Genomic DNA, 8169 nt, shown 5'->3' with positions numbered 1-8169 from the left:
TGTCGAAAATAGACATGATAGTTTTTTGTTTATTTTCCATTTCTACTTGTCATATATATCTTGTCTTAAATTTTTGTCCTTGAAAATTGCTTCAAACATCATTGCTGGACGTGGTGGCGCAGGCTTGTAATCCCCGCGCTTGGGAGGCGGAGACAGGAGGATCGCGCAGGTTCCAAGCCAGCCTTGCTGGCTTAAGAGACCCTGTTTCCAAATAAAAAATATAAAAATAGGTCTGGGAGTGTAGCCTGGAGGTAAAAGGGCTTCCAGGAACCCCAGTACCACACACACAAAAAAAAAATCATTCACTCATTGTATTTACTTGAGAGACTGGAATGATTTCAGGCCATGGAATGTTGTTGATAGCGTCTGTGGTTAGTTCTGATGAAGATGAGCAATAACTAAGCTACTTCTGAGTCTATCCTATATCAGAAGACCTAGGGTTTTGTTCCCTTTATGCATGCCCCCTCTATGGCAGTTAGGTCACCTAATAAATATTTATTAAGCATCTATTTTGTAAAAGGCAGTGCATTAGCTGTGCATCTTAAATGTCCTTCCTGGTAAAAAGAAGAGGCTAATCACTTGAGCTGAATACCCCTTCCAGAGCTGAAAGTTTGTGTTGCTAATATATGCCATTTTGTATACATCCTTCTCAAAGGAATGATAGCAAGAGATAAAACTTAAAAGCTCATAAACCAAATTCAGTTATGTCTTACACTTAAGTTTTGGTTAAATTAAGTGTGGCATTTTCTATGGTCTAATTTTGTTGTTGTTGTTTTGTTTTGAAACCTGTTGAAAAAGAAGATTGTCATGAGAAGTTCTTTGCCACTTTTGAAGTACACAAAATTTGGTGTGGGTGGGACATACCAGGTCTAAAAATTGAATTCAGTTCTGGTACCCCTACTTGGTTTCTTCTGGTTCATGCCCTCGTCGTCATTTTTGTTGTTGATGCTGTTCTGGTAGCATAAAATTAAAAATTTAAACTTATGTGAGAGGATGAAATTAATTTTTTCTCACAAATTTGAAGAGAAGAAAGGGACTAGAATGTGGCCACAATATTTTGGTCCTACTGTATTTTAATAAAGAAAATTTCCTGCTCCTTGGTAGATTCGATTAAAGTCTTACTTTTTTTTTTTTTTCTCCTAGAGATTCATCAACTAAAATATCTGGCAGTTACCAGTATCACTTCTCACCCTTTTATATGTAAATAGATGTTTGTTACTTTTTTAGTGTAAATCAGTGGCTACTTACTACTGATTAAATTCTACCGTGGCCAAAACATACTCTAAATAGCTAATGTTTCTAAGTACCAAGTAATTAAGATTTTTAAATAACCACACAATGAAATATTTTGGATAGTCTCTCAGAAATGGAAAAAGATTTCACCAGTAATTATTTCTGGGTGATCTTTTAACCACCATTCCGACCTCTACTGAATTGATGACCTATTATGGTATAAATGGTAAAATTTAATTTCCAAAGAATAAAGAAGCACTACTTTTTAGTAGTAGGGAATGAAGTAGAGACACTAAAATTTTAATTAGAAAAATGTATTTAAAGTAAAATTAAAGAAGTGCCTATTTTGCAATTTGTTAGGTGCTAGTTTCCATAAAATTCCTACATAGACTTTTTAGAAATTCCCTTACATTAAGTTGGCATTGATGAGAAGACAACACATTTATAAATGCCATTTCTTAAGTCATGTGTGTCTTTTCCTCTTCTTATCCCTCTCTTAGTGTATCTCTTCCAATCAGGCCCCCAGCCTTTCCAAATGTGGGACACACACACACACACACACACACACACACACTCATAATAAAAAGGAATTTTTCTTCAATAACTATCCTCTAAAATTCCAATTAAGAAATTGCCAATGTCTAAACAGTATTTCAAGAATACTTGTAACCTTTGTAAATAATAGATGACTTACAGACTTTGGGGTTATAGAACTTAAACTGGAAGACTGGATTCCTCATATCTCAGGTCTACAGTATTCCAGGTTAATTTTTACATTCACCTAGCTATATATTAACTGAAAATCACTTATTTGCAAGATGGGATTTTTTTGCCTTAACGTTTCTGAATAGATTCCTGTTGCCCATTTAATGCTTTCATAGGCAATCATATGTGAATAATACTATCAGTCTGACTTATAATTTTTAAATATAATTACACTATTCAATTTAGTCTTGCTGCTTTCACTTCTCCTGTTAGCAAGTAACTGTTGTCTAGACATTGACTTACTGTTGAATCAAGGTTGGGCTCGAGAATAGCTAAGTGCACCTGATATGTCAGATTAAATAAGAGATCTTGAGTAAGTCTGACTTCTCTGTATAGCTCTTCTTCCTCTGAAAATTATATTTTAATGTAGTTTATAAGTGATTAAATGATTCCCCTTTTCTAAAACCTTCTAAGCCTTCCCTCAGCTTTCTACATTAGTTTCTGTAAATGTTTTAGTTGAGAATTTAATGCTTGTACAGTCGATGGCAATTTAAAATATATATATATATTATATGTATATGGAAAAACGTTAAAGATGCTTTTAATTTATTTAATGACTGTTGCCTTCATATAATGGTAATCATTTTCATCCTTAGAGGATGAAAAAAATCTTTTTTTTTTTTACTAGAGTTCCTAGATGCAAAATAAAATTTGGTTCTTTAGTCAAATCCATTTCAAGAGTGTCTCAGTAAAACTGTGAAGGACACTTCACTACTGATGTACCTAAGCTTCGCTGAATTTGTATCACTTTCCTCCAGTAATAAAGAGCTTTTCATTATACCATATGGAAATAAAAATTGCTTAATTGAATATTTCTTCATTCCTTGCTATTTATTGGGAAAGACTGGTTTTCTAAAATGTTCTAATAAACTGTACCATAAGTTACTGATCAGGCTGATTACCTGAAAAGAGCTAATCAGCTTGGAAACAGAGTTGAAGGTTTATAAGTGGTATCATCACATCACACTACCAACATAACATGATTAGCACTGTGGAACAATAATAAACTATGCCCAGAGGAGAAATTCCTCATGTATTCTAAACTCGAGAAACTCAACTTGAATTGCTTTATATGTTATATAATATATATGTATATATATATATACATATATATATGTATATATATATATATGTATATATATATATACATATATATTAAGCACAAACTACATTCTGTACTTAGAGATTTGGGACTTTAATTGTTTTTCTCGATATCTGACTCACTCATTTAGCAATCATTTTATTCATCAGTCTTTATTACTATACCCTATTATTTCAGAAAGATAAGGCTCTAAATGTAATTAATCTGATAATTAAGATGTTTCTTGGGCTCTAGATTTCTCTTTAAGGAAAAAAGAGAACCAGAGGTTAAGAAATAAAATACGCTTTCATATTATTTTTACTTTTGATCTAACTCAATAGCAATGTTTAGTTACATATTGTAGCACTTTGAAACTGCAAGGTACTTTCAGCAATCATCCTGGGCAAGTTCCTTCATGTCTCAATGCTTCATTTATCTCACATGTAAAACGAGGCAATAAAATTCCTGCTGAATATGGTTGTTACAGGTTTAATGAGATAGCACGTGTTAACGCCTTAAGTGCCTAAAACAGAATAGGAACTTAGTTAATATCAATTATCATTATTATCTTGTGCAGTCTTTCTGTTCTCCAAGTGAAAAAAGGTAGACGTGCTGTAGTGTACATCCATTTGGACGTGCACGCATCATGCCTTTCTTTTTAGAAACCAGGCCCCACCAACAGGGCCGGGTGACTCTCCACAACAAAGGTGGGCATCTGACAAAACTGGACCAATATTTGTAAAGCAGCGAGACTGGCATTGGGGGCTGTAACTGTTTTTTACCAGGATTATGGAAGCTTTTAAAGCCAGTTGCAGAGAAGAATGTTTTGGGCATAAAGAGAGCCTTGGGCCTTGCAGAGTAAAGAGAGCAAATGCCTAGTTTCCTGATGATATTCTAAATATTGTGTTGTCTCATAAACTGCACTTCCTTGGATGATATAAACAATTCACATAACTCAACAAATCGTTCACTCTTTCTTAAGTTGGTTTGAATTGATACCTGCAAATTGCAAACCAAAAGAACCTTGGATAAATTGTTAAGTATGTTCAATGCCATGGGACTACCTCCTGGGAAAATTGATATTAGAATCGTTTGAAACATTTCGGAGAAAGTGTGTTCTTTGAGGTCAAACAGTTCTGAGTTTGAATCCTGGCTTTGTTGGTTACTGTAAGAATGGTACCTACCTTTGAGGAATATTGATGAGATTATTATATTACCAGGTTGGTCAATTCTATAAAAAATAAATACTTCCAAATCAGAGTCTTTGTTGTAACAGGAGCCTCAGTGCTCATGCCAGAGGGTTGCCTTGAGATTCCTCTTAGGCTTAGTCTCTATATCTGTAAGACATGGTAAGGCATACGGTTAAGAATAGGAATATTGAGCACATATATCTACATTGTCCTGAAAGTTTAGTATTACCAAGAATGTTTCACATTATTCAAAATCTATTTCAATTAATGGAGATGTGCTTAATGACATAAAGCTTTATCAAAATCTGAATTGTCAGCCGGGCGTGGTGGTGTATGCCTGTAATCCCAGCATTTGTGAGGCTGAGACAGGAAGATCGTGGTTTGCGGACAGCCTCAGCTACTTAGTGAGGCCCTTCGCAACTCTGTGAGATCCTGTTTAAATAATGAATAAAAAATTGGGCAGGGGGTGTAGCTCGGAAATCAAATGCCTCTGGATTCCATCCCTAGACCCGCAAATAATAATTAATAATAATAATAATAATAATAATCTGAACTGTCAAAATCTTAAAACTGAAAGTTAGCTACCTGTTACCATTAATAAGCAATATCAACTGGTAAAATATATTGTATAAAAATATGCATTAAGGAAAAACAGTGCAGCCGGGAGTAGTGGTGCATTCTTGTAATCCCCACGCTTGGTAGGTGGAGACAGGAGGATCGCGCAGGTTCCAAGCCAGCCACGCTGGCTTACGAGACCAGTATAAAAAAAAAGTATACTTTTATACTTTTATAAAAGTATAAAATAGGTCTGGGAGTGTAGCCCGGAGGTAGGAGTATCTCCAGGAACCCCAGTATCACAAGGAAGAAAAAGAAAGAAAGAAAGAAAGAAAGAAAGAAAGAAAGAAAGAAAGAAAGGAAGGAAGGAAGGAAGGAAGGAAGGAAGGAAGGAAGGAAGGAAGGGGAAGGGAAGGGAAGGGAAGGGAAGGGAAGGGAAGGGAAGGGAAGGAAAGGAAGGAAGGAAGGGAGAGAAAGAAAGAAAAAAAGAAAAAAACAGTGCAATAGGATTATATATTTAGACACAAAGAAGTCAAATTTGTAAGAATTTGAGAGGCTTTATCTCTTCTTTTGTCCACAAAATTATATATATATATATATATATAGTACTAGAGATTGAACTCAGAGGCATTTTATCTCCAAATTACACCTCAGATTAATTTTATTTTTTTATTTAGAAATAGGGTCTCACTAAGTTGCTGAGAGCCTCTCTAATTTGTAGAGGCTGGCTTTGAACCTACGATCCTCCTGTCTCAGACAAGCATGCCCCACCATGCTCAGCTAATAATAATTCATTTTTTTAAATTTTTTGTGGTGCTGGGGCTTGAACCCAGGGGCATTCTACCTCTGAGTTAAACCCCCAGCCCTATTTTTTTATTCTTTATTTTGAAACAAGATCTCACTGAGTTGCAAAGGGCTTCACTAAGTAGCTGAGGCTGTCCACGAACTGTGATCCTCCTGTGTCAACCTCCCAGATGCTGGGATTACAAGCATGCGCCACCACGCACAGCAATAATCAGTTTGAGCTATATTTGTTTTCTGAATTGCATTTTGTATAACTCCAGATTCTAGCCCTAATGCTGTTCTGGAATTGTGCATTGATAAGACTCCATTTTACTTTATTTTCACTTATGTGATCTTTAAAATCCTATCTTGCTCTAGTATACCAGATTTTGTGATCCAAATATCCAGATTTAATCACAGTTCAGAAATATCTATGTCCTAATCATGTCTTAGGGGAAAAAGAGAAATAATAGTCTTGAAGAAATAAGAAAGGAGAAGAACTTGAGAGAGGACATGGAGACTGGGTCACCCTTCCCTCACTTTAGAAGGAGATTGTAGGCCAGGCATGGGTGGTACGTGCCTGGAGGCTGAGACAGGAGGATTGTAAATTCCAGGCCAGGCGAGTCTCAGCAACATAGACCTGAGACCCTGTTTTAAAATTGAAAAAAAAAAATTAAAAAGAGAAGGTGGTAGAGCTCAGAGGTTGTACCTGGGTCCATCCCCAGTACAAGGGAAAAAAGAGAGAGAGAGAGAGAGAGAGAGAGAGAGAGAGAGAGAGAGGGAAGGATAAGGAGAAGAAGAAGGAGAAGGGGAAAGAAAAGGAAATTCTAGATTATATCTCCCTTTGATGATGATATTGGTGAGACTCTTCTACCTTTCATAGCTATATTTAACTTAAAACTTTCATTTTAATAGTAAAATCATTTAAAAATTAAAATCATCTCATCTGAAAATTAGATTTCACTATTATTAATTATAGAGTATCTTATGGGAGTTAGGAGTTTGGGTTTGTAGCCTAGCAACTTGCATTAGAATTTTAAGTCTGCAGCTGACTATCCATGCAAACCCTGAGCAAGTTATCAAGCCTCTGTTTCCCTGTTCATGTCTCTCTGTTTCCCTGTCCTGTGTAAAATGAGAATGAAGCACAGAAATTTCCTTTCAGTGTTTTTAGATTTACTTGAGTTATTACACCGTGAAACACACAAATGTTCATACCACAAAGTAAATGTTCTAAAAAATGAGCTTTTGGGCTTATTAAGACACTTCCTACATCATCATGAATGGCCCTTTACTGGACTCTGAGTGCTGGGGAGCATTAGCCGCGTGTCACTGACCAAGGGGAGGGACTTACCCTAGATCAGCTAGTATTGCCTGGGCTGGCTCAAGCAGAGACTGACTTGTCCCAATTATCCTGTTCTTTTCCACTCTCCCTCCCATGCTTCTACTTAAAGAAAGCCACCGAAAGCCGGGCATGGTGGCCCATGGTTGTAATCCCAGCACTTAGGAGGCTGAGACAGGAGGATCATGATTCTCAGCCAGCCTCAGCTACTTAGTGAGGCCCTTGGCAACTCAGTGAGACCCTGTTTCAAATAACCAATAAGTTATGAAAAAAGATCAGCATCATTAGCAATCAGAGAGATGCAAATCAAAACTACCCTGAGATTTCACCTAACTCCAACTAGAATGGGAATCATTCAAAACACAAGCAACAACAGATGCTGGCGAGGATGTGGAGAAGTGGGAACTCTAATACATTGTTGGTGGGATTGCAAATTAGTGCAACCACTTTGGAAAACAGAATGGAGAATCCTCAGAAGATTGGGAACAAATGTACCATTTAATCCAGCAATCCACTTCTGGGTATCTACCCAAAAGAAAGAAACCAAACTACCAAACTAATGCATGTGTATCTATCTTCATAGCTGCACAAGTCACCATAGCCAAACTATGGAAACAATGGATTACATGAATGGATTACAATACTATGGGATATGTACACAATGGAATTTTACTCAGCCATAAAGAAAAACACAATTACATCATTTACAGGGAAATGGATGGAACTGGAGGACATTGTGCTAAGTGAGATTAGTCAGTCACAAAAAATAAGAAATCAGATGCTTTCCCTAATATGTGAAAGCTAGGGAGAAATGGGTAACAGGTGGCACTCTAGATGAAGAAGGAGACCCTATAGAGGAGCAAATAAGGTGACCTAACTGAGGGGATGGGAGAAGGAAAGAGGGAAGCTCTCTAAACCATGTGATGTACTTAAACATATCAAAGTGAATCACTAAGCCAAGCATGGGTAAGAGGGGAGGGAAAGGGGTGGGGAATGGGTAAGGGCTAATTGGGTGATGTGTGCATACATATCTCCACAAGTTTTTTTATCCCATTAAGATGTATGACTACAATACACCAATAATAAAAAACATAAAAAATAAAGAATAAATAATAGGGCTGGGAGTGTAGCTAGGAAGCAAAATATAAGCTTTATTAATGGCAGTATTTGATCCAGGTGTAGTAGCTCCTGCCTATAATCTAAGCAATTGAGAGGCTGAGAAA

Source organism: Muscardinus avellanarius, assembly GCF_963383645.1.
Source record: "Muscardinus avellanarius genome assembly, chromosome: 6".
Lineage (NCBI taxonomy): Eukaryota > Metazoa > Chordata > Mammalia > Rodentia > Gliridae > Muscardinus > Muscardinus avellanarius.
Note: the sequence above shows the minus strand (reverse complement) of the source record.